The sequence below is a fragment of the Ranitomeya variabilis genome, chromosome 2 (assembly GCF_051348905.1).
Source record: "Ranitomeya variabilis isolate aRanVar5 chromosome 2, aRanVar5.hap1, whole genome shotgun sequence".
In the NCBI taxonomy this organism is placed as follows: Eukaryota; Metazoa; Chordata; class Amphibia; order Anura; family Dendrobatidae; genus Ranitomeya; species Ranitomeya variabilis.
This window is the reverse complement of record NC_135233.1, coordinates 221753879-221767765: the sequence shown is the minus strand read 5'-3', so window position 1 is coordinate 221767765 and position 13887 is coordinate 221753879. Positions and strand designations below refer to the sequence as shown.

Below are 13887 nucleotides of genomic sequence, written 5' to 3'. Positions count from 1 at the left end.
TCTTGTTTGGAACTATGAAGTGAACACAGCACGTCAGAGAAAGAAAGAAGGGAATATGGACTGTTATCCTCAGTGCTGGATTGTTGGACTTTTATTCTGTAACTGAACTGCATTTGTGTTCTGGAATATTTGTATCCTTTGTGTGGTGGATCGTATATGGACCTTTCGTACTTTTGCCTAAATAAAGGTCTTGGGATTGTTCACTCTTCGCTGGCTCTGTTGATTGTGTGGTACCGGAGAAGGAACCCATGACAATGGGGATGGAGCAGTATCCCCATCCTATAGAAACGGTTAGCTCTGTACTGACAAGAGACTTGCTGATCATGTACTGCACATGATCAGCAATGTTTCCTGGCTCTGGTGACCCGGATGTCGTCATGATGACATCCGATGACCATGGCCACAATCGGGACCCTGCATCATGTCAGCCCTCTGCCGGCACACAGAATGCTGCGTTCTTGCTTGATCACAGCATTTCAAAGGATAAAGTCATGGGAGCGGTCTGTGACCGCTCCTGGTACTTAGTGCCGAGTGTCAGCTGTCAGAATCAGCTGACACCCAGAGGCGATCGACAGCACACCACCCATGTGCGCGGGCGATCGTGCAGACGTAATAATCCGTCCGTGGACAAATAGGCCCAGGTCACATGGATGGAATATTATGTTTGGTCTTGTCTCTAATAGCCAAAATGTCAAAAAAATATTGTGCCTTTTATCTTACAGGTGAAAAATTTTCATAAGGAGACTGCTTCCTTCGCTTCCATTCTGAGTCATTGATAGCAAGCCCCTCACCACAAATCTTTGACCACTGGCAGCCCTTTGTGGGAGGAACTAAGCTTCATTCACTGGCAGCCCTTTGTGGGAGGATCTTAAGCTTCACCCACTGGCAGCCCTTTGTGCGAGGATCTTAAGCTTCACCCACTGGCAGCCCTTTGTGCGAGGATCTTAAGCTTCACCCACTGGCAGCCCTTTGTGGGAGGAACTTAGCTTCACCCACTGGCAGCCCTTTGTGGGAGGAACTTAGCTTCACCCACTGGCAGCCCTTTGTGGGAGGAACTAAGCTTTACACACTGGCAGCCCTTTGTGCGAGGATCTTAAGCTTCACCCACTGGCAGCCCTTTGTGGGAGGATCTTAAGCTTCACCCACTGGCAGCCCTTTGTGGGAGGAACTTAGCTTCACCCACTGGCAGCCCTTTGTGGGCGGAAATTGGCTCCACCCACTTGGAAAGCTAATGAAATGGGGCCTGTGTATCTGTTGTATTAATTGATCTTTCTTATAGGAGTGCAGATCTGTCCCAAAAGTATGCAGTCTTTATGACAGATATAGTTTAGCGCTTTGCTGTTCAAAAGCAAAATTGGAAGCCGTGTAACTGATTCTTTCAAGTTGGAATTTGTCATATTTGCTGTAATTTGAAGAATGCATGTTTAACAGATAGATGATGTGTTAATAGCCTAAGGCCATGTGCACACGTTAAGTATTTTTCACGTTTTTTTCGCGTTTTTTCGCTATAAAAACGTGATAAAAACGCGAAAAAAACGCTTACATATGCCTCCTATTATTTTAAGTGTATTCCGCATTTTTTGTGCAAATGTAGCCTTTTTTTCCGCGAAAAAATCGCATCGCGGAAAAAAAAGCAACATGTTCATTAAAATGCGGAATTGCAGGGGATTCCGCACACCTAGGGGTCCATTGATCTGCTTACTTCCCGCACGGGGCTGTGCCCACGATGCGGGAAGTAAGCAGATTATGTGCGGTTGGTACCCAGGGTGGAGGAGAGGAGACTCTCCTCCACGCACTGGGCACCATATAAGTGGTCAAAAAATAAGAATTAAAATAAAAAATAGTCCTATACTCACCCTCGATGTTTTCCCGCCTCCACTGCATGCTGTCGCTTCGGTTCCTGTAGCTGGTGTGCGGTGAAAGACCTGCCGATGACGTCACTGTCCTGTGATTGGTCGTGAGCGGTCATGTGACCGCTCACGTGACCGTGACGTCACGGAAGGTCCTGTGCGCACACACCAGCTATAGGAAGAGGAACGGACGCCGCTGAGATGTCTGGGTGAGTATAAGCATTTTTTTATTTTTTTTATTATTTTTAAACATTCTATCTTTTACTATAGATGCTGCAAAAGCAGCATCTATAGTAAAAAGTTGGTCACACTTGTCAAACGCTATGTTTGGCAAGTGTGACCAACCTGTCAGTCAGTTTTCCAAGCGATGCTACAGATCGCTTGGAAAACTTTAGCATTCTGCAAGCTAATTACGCTTGCAGAATGCTAAAAAAACGCGAAAAAAACGGAAAAAAACCGCAAAAAAAAAAATGCGGATTTCTTGCAGAAAATTTCCGGTTTTCTTCAGGAAATTTCTGCAAGAAATCCTGAACGTGTGCACATACCCTTAGGAGCATGTGAGTACAAAGCAAGCCCTGGCAGATATTGCACAATGCAAAAAAAGTAATAATAATAATGTGAATAAAATGAACCGAATAAAGAAAGAATACACAATTTATAGATTAACAAATAGAAGACAACTATATCATAACATAACAGTGACTAGGGAGTTCCTGGAAAATATGCTATAGAAGGAAATCTGTTTCAGATCAGCCAAAGACCCCATCACATGATTACTTAAATAAATGTAACATGACAATTTGAGATTATACATACAGGTAAAAATGATTGAAACTCATTTCGTCTATGAAAATAAATAGCAAAGTCTTATTATAGGGAGATTAGTTACAGGAGAGGTTCTATAATACAGAAAAACTGCCAGAAAATTTTGTTTATTTAAATAATTTTTCTTTTTGCCACTATCTATTGACTGCATCTTATACTCACTGTGGTCTCTCACAGGCAGAATTTCTGCAGCATAAAAACGGACATTATACTCATTTCACTTTACCCACTGCCGAGGGTGAAATATGCATTGACATCTTCAGCATTAACTAACATGCTGTGATTTCCAAACACATCTCAGGTGACAGAACGACTAAAACAAAGATGAGCAACTGACAAAAAATATACATGTGATGTAACAGGATTAAACAAGTAAAAATCCAACTTGTTCAATCCGGGTTCTGACCTAAAGGCTGGCGGGAACTACTGACCAAATCTAATGTCGAAGAGCACCTTCATGATTTCAGTAAAGTGGAACAATATAGTTCTTCTAGCCTTAGGGTATGTGCACACGTCAGGATTTCTTGCAGAAATTTTCCTGACAAAAACCGGATATTTCTGCCAGAAAACCGCATGCCTTTTTTTTCCGCGTTTTTTCATGCGTTTTTGACGCGTTTGTGCGTTTTTGTGCGTATGCATAGAATTGCGGGAAAAACGCGGAAAATCCGCAAAATTAATGAACATGCTGCTTTTTTTACAGCGATGCGTTTTTTTTCACAGAAAAAAATGCACCATGTGCACAAAACATGCGGAATGCATTCTAAATGATAGGATGCATAATGTATGCGTTTTTAACGAGTTTTTATAGCGTTTTTAATCGCGAAAAAACAAGAACGTGTGCACAGCCTTAAAAGAGCATGGCACTAATGGAGAATGACATGGTGTGGTAAGATCGTAAATAGTACACAGGAAAAGGGGAGGATCAGATAATACTATGAGAAAGACCATGTGAACCAAACACTGATAACTAACTACAAACTTCAAAAAGGATCTCTCTCCTTGAAGTCTATCCCAAGTAGAAGTGAAGGAGTTAAGGCCCCGTCTCACATAGCGATTTACCAACGATCACGACCAGCGATACGACCTGGCCGTGATCGTTGGTAAGTCGCTGTGTGGTCGCTGGGGAGCTGTCACACAGACAGCTCTCTCCAGCGACCAACGATCAGGGGAACGACTTCGGCATCGTTGAAACTGTCTTCAACGATGCCGAAGTCCCCCTGCAGCACCCGGGTAACCAGGGTAAACATCGGGTTACTAAGCGCAGGGCCGCGCTTAGTAACCCGATGTTTACCCTGGTTACCAAAAAAAACAAACAGTACATACTCGCCTTTCGGTGTCCGTCAGGTCCCTCGCCGTCTGCTTCCTGCTCTGACTGAGCCGCCGTACAGTGAGAGCAGAGCGCAGCGGTGACGTCACTGCTGTGATCTGCTCTCACTGTACGGCCGGATCTCAGTCAGAGCAGGAAGCGGACAGCGAGGGACCTGACGGACATCAGATGGTGAGTATGTACTGTTTGGTTTTTTTTACATTTACGCTGGTAACCAGGGTAAACATCGGGTTACTAAGCGCGGCCCTGCGCTTAGTAACCCGATGTTTACCCTGGTTACCAGTGAAGACATCGCTGGATCGGTGTCACACACACCGATTCAGCGATGTCAGCGGGACCTCAGCGACCAAAAAAAGGTCCAGGCCATTCCGACACGACCAGCGATCTCGCAGCAGGGGCCTGATCGCTGGTACGTGTCACACATACCGAGATCGCTACTGAGGTCGCTGTTTCGTCACAAAACTTGTGACTCAGCAGCGATCTCGCTAGCGATCTCGCTATGTGAGACGGGGCCTTTATTGTACAAAGTAGAGACACAATTACAAAGTTCAACATTGTGGATCTGTGCTTTGTTAAGGTAAAAAAAAGCCTACAAAAAAATAAAGAGCAACCATAAACACTCATATATACTCCATCTCTTTCCTTCTTATTTTGGGACATTGATAATACATTAAACAAGCCAATAAGCCAATATGTTATGAAATTCACATATATTCACATGCAGTAAAAAATGGAGTGGATTTGCTACAACTTCGATATACTGTACGTGGATTCAATTTCTATTTTGCTTAGGGAAGGTAAGACAGTATAAAATTGTCCAACTTATGGATTATCCAGGTGAATAGGTTTCATAGAATTTATCTGGGTCTGAAAAATAAGTATAAACCAAAGAAACTCACCCCAAAGATGGGGCATAGTGTGGAGAACCTGTCTATACGTCTTTACATACGATAGTAGCGGTATGGCTGTATAGGTGCTTGTAACAAAGGAAAAATTACTTTTATTTTAGAGATCTGATGTGCCAGTCAAGAGAAATCTGGGATAGAAATCATATGAAATCAGGCTGGAAGTTCACTGGGGCCATGTCAGCACACTGACTGCTTCTTCCTAATGCACAGACACGCCATCAGTGGTCTTCTAGCCTGATTTGCATATGGTTTCTATAATAGATTTCTCATGACTGACATACTGGATTGCCTAATAAGAAAAAGCATAATTATTATTGAAAGAAAAGCGCCTAAACAGCCATTATGGCCATATTTGAACAAGTGCTGACAGGCTCATCAAGTGGGGGAAAAACAACAACAGTTTTTATGCCCTTCAGTGCTTAAAAAACTGTGTGGTAAAGTCCATATGGATCCTGTAATGGCTGTTGTTTAGTGTCTGTTATCCATAATTTAGGCGCTGTGTGTAAGTGACCCTCACTAAAGAGGCTAATACTTGAAGCCAACTATGTTTTCCTAGAAAAGAACATGTCTTCTAATGAATGTCAGTCATTTTTAACAAGGTCTACTACTTTTCAATGAGATTACACAATGTAGAAGGGAAAGAAAAAGTTGCAGTGTCGTCTGTTTTTAGAAAACCTTAACGTAGTTATGAGAATAGTATGCCCAAAATAATCAACATGGTTCAATAAAAAAAAAATCCAGCACTGGAGACTAAGTTACAAATGTTAAAAATAAGACTGGAGGACTACAGACGAAAGCGAATATACAGTAGGGTGAAATGTACAGTGTGAGAGCAGAGCTTCCACACCATGTCCTAATATAGTAAAAAAAAAGGCTTGGATTCTGTTTGATAAGTAACAAAAATGTCAAACAATTGTTCTTTCCCTCCTTGGCAGGAAGAGGAGCTATCTCTTATGAGCAGTACACACAAAACAAGTTTTCTCTGCTCACTAAAAAGGAGTTGTACTTTTAAACGGACACGCTTATATTAGGATTACACTACAATGGACCAGAGGAGAAATTCATTACATGGAGCTTTTTTACAGCAATCTCTAAGGGGGGCATAGGAAAGACGCTTGAGTATACATGCAGTGAAATATCTTCGGGGCATAAGGCGGACAAAGCACTTATGGTGAGAGGCGTCTACTCCTCATTATGAGCAAGAGGGGTCATATTATCTCTCGTCAGGAATTCATGCAGTTGTCATCTTTCAACACGTTCATCCGTTCTACGGTAGAAGTTCCTGTGTTGCCTCATCCAGATGTGTGCTGACTGAATGCATTTCACAACAGCCATGCATCTGTAGGGGATATATTAAACGGCTATTTTTTTTCCTGAGAAATGACATCATTAGGTCTTAACTTTCACAGCAAAGAAGCTTTTTTTTTTTTTTTTTTTTTAATTGTAAAAAGGTGTTCGTGGTGAAGAAAGCATCAGAAATTTCTACAGGAGAAAAGAGCAGCAGGAAGCCAGTGACAGTCACTAGGATAGTCAGAATATTATTTTGGCTATAAGGCAAAGAAGAGAGTGAATATTTTATGAATTGTTCAACTTTAACCCCTTATAGGGAATCTGTTCGCATGATTTCACCCCACCCATACTATTTTTATGCATACGTATCTTGTTCTGTCCAGCCATATAATAGCTGTCTAGAAAGTCTAGTCATTTTTTTTATGTCTCCGTTATTACAGACATTGTATTTTTTGTGTGTATTGTTCCTGTTGCATTATGGTCTTATTATGACACTGTGAAGGGAACGATGTATACAATAAACTTGGCACTCAAATCGGTTGTAAGATGAAGTTAATTAACTTCATCTTACAACCGATTTGAGTGCCAAGTTTATTGTATACATTGATTGACGGGTTGGAGACCCTACTTGAGCACCATATCTCACCATCCAGCAGAGTGCCGTGTTTTGCATATTATACTGTGAAGGGAACAGCAGCCATTATTCCTCCATGTGTCTTAGAAGAAACTACACCATTCGTGTTCTTCATGCTCCTTAAACAGCCTGCTCTAAGCATAGTTGGTAAGCACTATCTATGTGTTATAATCTTGTGTTTATCAATGCGTTTGTTGTACTAAGTAGTAATACATATCATCAGTTTGTATATTATCTCATGTTACATGTGCATTGTAGACTATGTGTTTCATGCTCTGTGCAGTTACCGTATTTTTCGGACTATAAGACGCACCGGACTATAAGACGCACCCAGGTTTTAGAGGTGGAAAATAGGGGAAAAAAAATATTTGAAGCAAAAAAGGTGGTAAAATATTTAATATCATAAACATACTATTGTATGTGTTATTATATATAATAGTATGTTATGTTGGAAGCTGCGGGTAGAAGATTGTGCTGCGGGACCAGTGTGGTGTCTGTGAAGTACTATATGAAGATGCTGGAGGGTGAGTATAAGAGTGGGGGCACAGGGCTTATATTTAAAGCACCACTCAAGCACTGAAAAATAACACTGGAGTGCTGCTTTGAGATCCCATTTGGAGAACTATAACTCCCAGCATGTCCTGCAGATCCTATGGCATGCTGGGAGTTATAGTTCACCACAGGAGTGGCAGAGTGCTTTATTGTGTGTTGTAGTGACTAACCATTTAATCGTGGCAGCCAGCCATACTGTGGTGAGGTAAAATGTTGGAGCATCCCATCCCATGACCCTACAGAGCGCTCCCTCTTGTTGCCTCTCCACAGCACAGGAGTAAGCTTGCAGATTTTAGTGTGGTGTCTGCAGGACCTGTGATGACATCAGAAGAGGGAGGGCTCTGCTGCCATGTGAAGCTCCAGCCCGCCCTCTTCATGACTGTTAGAAAAAATAACTCTTCCTTACTTTTTCAAGTATAATACAGTGAGGATAGAGAAGAAAAGCAAAATTGAATTGTGTGGATAAAACAAAACTTATTTAATGTCCATTCAAAAAGTGATTACAAAAATGAAGAAAAAGTAAATTATAAGTTCATAGCACACAAAATTAAGTATTAGATTAAAAAGAAAGAGAAAGCAAGCATTGATATGGTCTATGGTCATATGGTCTTGTGGTATGATGTGGTCGTCCATGTGGAGAGTCTCAAGAAATGAGAGATCTGAATCATACTGGAGCTGGGTCTTCCTTATATACTATTTGACCCATAGACTTACATTGGTTACTATTTTTCTACCTCAAAACCACATAAGGTGATCTACCGCTATGTCCATAGCTCGTACCATATTAGCAGAACCTAGTAGCTTCCAGAATATGGTTCTGTACATTACCTCATTCCATAATACCTAAATATATATCTTGTTTGTTAGTTACAAGTAACTTTAGTCGTCCACTTATAGCTCAACTTGTCAAGTATCCTCTAGCTTTGACATGCAGAGAACAGATGTAAGCCAAGATCCCCAGAATATCTGACTCACACACTACCTAAAGCTTTGGCTCATTAATTGAACTCTGTATATACGTTAAGTGATCAATAATAATATTTCATTAAGATTTTACAATGACATCACACAGGTCCTTGTGCTGGAGCACTCAGCATCCAGCACAGCCCAGGCAGGTATGCAGCGATCTTGTGTCTCCCCTCTGGCCCCTGCCTCCTCCACCAGACACACAGATCTCCCCCAGCTGCTGCAGAAATCCAGCGCTGGGGAAACCATGTGTGCCCCTGTGAAGGAGTATTCATTTGCTGCTCCTGACTTACTGCTCAGCTGACAGGTGGGCGGGGAAGCAGCTAATGAATATTCACTGCACTTTAATGATCGGGACCATGTGGTTTCCCCAGGGCTGATTCCTGAAGCCGGGCAGGGACATTTTTCTGCCTCCTAGTGCAATCCCACTCGCTGCTGCCCCTCTCCACATTGCATCCCTACCATAAGACGCACCCACACTTTCCTCCCACATTTGGAGGAAAAAAAGTGCGTCTTATGGTCAGAAAAATACGGTATATATTCTGAAATGCTCCTGTTATTGTATTCTATAGTTTCACCCTTTCCTGTCACATCTGCAATCAATAAAAGAAGGTTACAATTTTACAGCCTCTTTTCTTAAAGAAGACAGGGGGTTTAGCTGCATGTCTCATTGCACACCCTGCTAGAGTGTATGAGGATAGCATATATCTAGTTCAAAGACAAGTCCAGCAATAGATTTAGGCTACCTTCACACATCAGGTTTTTGCAGTCAGGCACAATCCGGCGAGTTTTGAAAAAAAATGGATCCGTTTTTTCTCATAGAGTTGTATTAGCGCCGGATTTTGCCTGATGGCCACACGTTTCATCTGTTTTTTGCCGGATCTGTCAAAAAAGTTGTTTCCGGCGGACGGAGAAAACGTACAGAGGAACTTTTTTTCCTGTCCGGCAAAAAACCGCCCAGCGACTGATCCAGCGAAAAACGTATGTCCAAGGGTCACCATACATATTATTATTATAGTGCCATTTATTCCATGGCGCTTTACATGTGAGAAGGAAACGCGCGTTGGGGCTGTCCTCCATTGCACTACCACACACAGGGTATTATGTGTGAGATGTCCTTTTGCGTACCTATACCTTTTATGGTTTGATTTATTGCACAAATATCTGTGGGATTGTCCCTAATTTCATTATATATCATGGTGTAATTATCTGATTATGTGGACATTTCCTTTTTCTCTGTACTATTTTGGTCTCCTGACCTTTGGCAGGTGACCAATATTTACAGCTTGGTTGTTACATGCCATATTACTATAAGGAATGTGTTATTTGTACAATGTTTACCCCATGCCTGATACTTTAAAGTGTGGAGTCGTGCAATGGATATTTTTGACACTGTGCGCCACTTGTCCATCACCTTTTTCTTATAATTTGAGTTATTGTTAATATTATTTTGTGTAATAAAATTACTATTTTTTTTATATATATTTCGACTTTGTACTCTATATCTCTTGTAGGTTATATACAGTGTATACCGGTGTGTGTATTATATATATATATATATATATATATATATATATATATATATATATATATATATGTAATAAAAACAAATACAATAATCTTGAACAATACAAGTCACAACTGGTACAGTAGGGGAGAGGACCCTGCCCGCGAGGGCTCACAATCTACAAGGGATGGGTGAGGATACAGTAGGTAAGGATAGAGCTGGTCGTGCAGTGGTTAGGTTGCTCGGTGGTTACTGCAGGTTGAAGTTGTAGACATAAGCGTCTTCGGCCATCATTAGTCTAATGTGTATGAGGCGCATTAAGGTACCGTTACACTAAACGACTTACCAACGATCACGACCAGCGATACGACCTGGCCATGATCGTTGGTAAGTCGTTGTGTGGTCGCTGGGGAGCTGTCACACAGACAGCTCTCTCCAGCGACCAACGATCAGGGGAACGACTTCGGCATCGTTGAAACTGTCGTCAACGATGCCGAAGTCCCCTTGCAGCACCCGGGTAACCAGGGTAAACATCGGGTTACTAAGAGCAGGGCCGCGCTTAGTAACCCGATATTTACCCTGGTTACCATTGTAAAAGTTAAAAAAAAACAAAAAACCACTACATACTCACATTCTGATGTCTGTCACGTCCCCCGCCGGCATCCACAGGGTTAAAACTGATTTCGGCAAGAGCGCTGCTAATATGCACGCGCTGCTGCCGAGAGCTTCCCTTCACTGAATGTGTCAGCGCCGGCAGTAACAGCGGTGATTTCACCGCTGTGCTCTGCTTTACGGCCGGCGCTGACACAGTCAGTGCAGGGAAGCTCTCGGCAGCAGCGCATGCATATTAGCAGTGCTCTTGCCGAAAGCAGTTTTAACCCTGTGTACGCCGGGGAACGTGACAGACATCAGAATGTGAGTATGTACTGTGTTTTTTTTAACTTTTACAATGGTAATCAGGGTAAATATCGGGTTACTAAGCGCGGCCCTGTGCTTAGTAACCCGATATTTACCCTGGTTACAAGTGAACACATCGCTGGATCGGCGTCACACACGCCGATCCAGCGATGACAGCGGGTGATCAGCGACCAAAAAATGGTCCTGATCATTCCCATCGACCGACGAACTCCCAGCAGGGGCCTGATCGTTGGTCGCTGTCACATATAACGAGATCGTTAGCGGGATCGTTGCTACGTCATCAAAAGTTGTGTGTGACTCAGCCTTTACTGTGGAGGTAGTTCTGCAAATACCCTCTACTCAATTTACAATTTTATCACTATTTTAGGACCTTTTGTCTAGAACATTTACTATTAATGTGGAACTAAAAGTATTCTTCTTTGGCTTTCAATTCAGTGATTAATGTTGACACAGATGTAATGAATTGCAAAACTCTAAATGATGAAAAACAAAAAAAAATTATCTCTAGGCAGAGAACCAAGCACCCCACCCTTTCTGATTAAAGGAAACCAGTCTGCAGAGTCATGCTGCCCAAACCACAGGGAGCATAAACCAGAGACCTGCTTCTACATTACTAACATCGATGTTCTACACTGAAATGATGCAACATTTCAGGCAAACGCTTAGTCAAAAGCCAAACTGGGAACAATATGAGTAGTCCACAAGGCAGGGAAAGTCCCCACCTCTCCTCCCCGCCTGCTCGGCTAGATGGACAGGTCTCTATCAAAGTGTGTATTTAGGAAGAATAAACTGACAGATTACCTTTACATGACCAGTACATCTTCCCCCAATACTAAAAGGTGTATGGACAATACACATCCCCATGCTGAGTATCTGATCATATCAAAGTAGAAGAAAGCTATCAGCAGAACGTAGGGTTAGGAGTACAACATGCTGGAATAATCAGTGATCCATGTGCTACATACCAACTCTGTACAGAATCTCTCTGCATAAAATAGCTGTCTATATCAAAATTTAACCACAAAGAAACAACTCAAACAAGTTCAAAAGTTTACAAGTTTTTTCTTTTGTTTTGTTTATATAGGCAAAGCTGAAAGAAGAGCTTAAGACATGTTTGCGTAAGGGAGCCGTCTCAGGCAACAGAGCAAAGTAAAAAATTGTAACCAAGTTGTGCTACACTACAAACTAGAAAATATGGAGTGTAAAACAAGTTTACTTTTAGTGTGTACGTATCAGACAGACGCGTATATGGATGATCAACCAAGTAAAGACTCTAAAGTCCCCCATACATGTTAAATGAAAATTGTTTGAACCCGCAGATTTCAATGGGACCGGCCGAACATCTCCTTACTGATGATGTCGAGGGAGAAAAGGATCGAGCTGTTGGAATTTCAATGCCCAATTATTTTGGTTTCAGAGGAGATGAGCCACTTTCTTCTTTCTCCATGTAGGAACAACGGCTCAGACTGCTATTGAACGACAACAAGAGTAAATTTGCTGATTTTAATGTGGATTTTAGAGCGGAACACAAATCAAAATCCATGTGTGAATGTATCTATAGTGTCTTAATGGGCATCAGTCACTGGGTTTTTGGCATGTAATCTGACAGCAGCATAATGTAGGGGCAGAGACCCTGATTCCAGCAATGTGTCACTTACTAGGCTGTTTTGTGTCATTTCATTACAGAACAGTGTTTCATTGGCAGATTATCATGAGGACAAGCTGTCTCGTGCCTCCTGGTCCAACCACAACCCCACCGATTGTCAGTTTTCTGTGTACATTGTATAGTGACAGAAAGCTGCCAATTAGTGGTGTGGGTGGGGTTATACATACTGTAGCTCAGCATTCAGAGCTCTGCTAGATCTGAAGCAGATAAAACATGTTCATTCACAAATGCTTTTGCTTTAACCAGTAAGCTAAGTGTTACATTGCTGGAATCAGGTGTGTAGATAAAAACTGGAATGAAAAGAGGCGCAATAGGGTCAAAGTCTACTTTCACACTTGCGTTTTTTTGAATCCGTCACAATCTGTCATTTTTTGAAAATCTGCAGGATCCTGTATTTTCCCATAGACTTGTATTAGCGACGGATTGTGACGGATAGCCATCCGTTTCATCCGTTGTGCACTGGATCTGTCGGAAAATAGTGGTCCGTCGTACGAAGAAAACGTTCATAGGAACGTTTTTTTCTGCACGTCGGAAAATCGGTCAGCGATGCATCCTGTGCTGTCCGCTGACAGATATAATGGAAGTCTATGGACGTAGAAAGGATTTTCAGATCCAGAAAAAGTCTCTCTCTCTCTATTTTCATGACGTCCATCGATACGTCATTTTGCTGCACCACGACGGACAGCAGAAAACGCAAGTGTGAAAGTAGCCTTATCCGGATTACAATATAAGGGCTCATACTCATCAGTGTTAATAAAATCAGTCTGATGTTCCTGAAAAGTTGGCGTGTGTCATGCAAGTGTCATGCGAATACAATGTGATTTTTCTTACCTAGCATCAGCATATCATCCGTATGATATGCGTATGCAATCCGATTTTAACATTTGCTGTTACATAGAGTAATTCTCTGTCATTTAAAGACAGCTTTCTAACAAAATATCCTTGGATAGATAGGTAGGTAGACAGAAATATGTGAGTGAGCTATATAATCATTGCTATGAGTGTGCAGCTTACTGTACATGTATTTAAGTCATAAATAAATTATCTAACAAAATGGCATGGGGTTACCCGCAATTTTAATAACCAGCCGAGGGAAAGCCAACTGATGAAGGCATATGTTTATAGCCTGGGAAGGTGGTAATAAACATGGAGCTTTCCAGGCTATTTCTATCAGCCCACAGTTGTATACTTTGCTTTTGCGGGTTATGAAAATGGAGAACCCCCCTCCCTCCAAGAAAAATTGGCTTTGGGCCCCCTATAATTAATAATCAACAAAGGCTAGGCAGACAGCTGTGTGCTGATATTAATAGGCTAGGAAGGGGCCATGTAAATTTGCCCCCTCCCAGACTAAATATATCAGCTCTCAGCTGCCCCAGACATGGCACATCCATAAGATGCGAGCGTTCAGCTGGAAAGCCAGCAGAAACACCGAGCTGTGTGTAAC

The 13887-nt window shown here is 42.0% G+C and overlaps 1 protein-coding gene and 1 long non-coding RNA gene across 8 annotated transcripts in view; one reads left to right on the top strand and one right to left on the bottom strand.

The window, feature by feature from the left end:
- The window catches only part of LOC143804992 (uncharacterized), a 309321-nt gene that overhangs the window by 71882 nt on the left and 223552 nt on the right, over window positions 1–13887 (bottom strand). The window lies entirely within an intron of this gene.
- Window positions 10697–13505, top strand: LOC143809267 (uncharacterized). The gene is made up of 3 exons (XR_013222188.1): window positions 10697–10774; window positions 11862–12002; window positions 12097–13505. It is a non-coding gene; the product is annotated as an uncharacterized LOC143809267 (long non-coding RNA).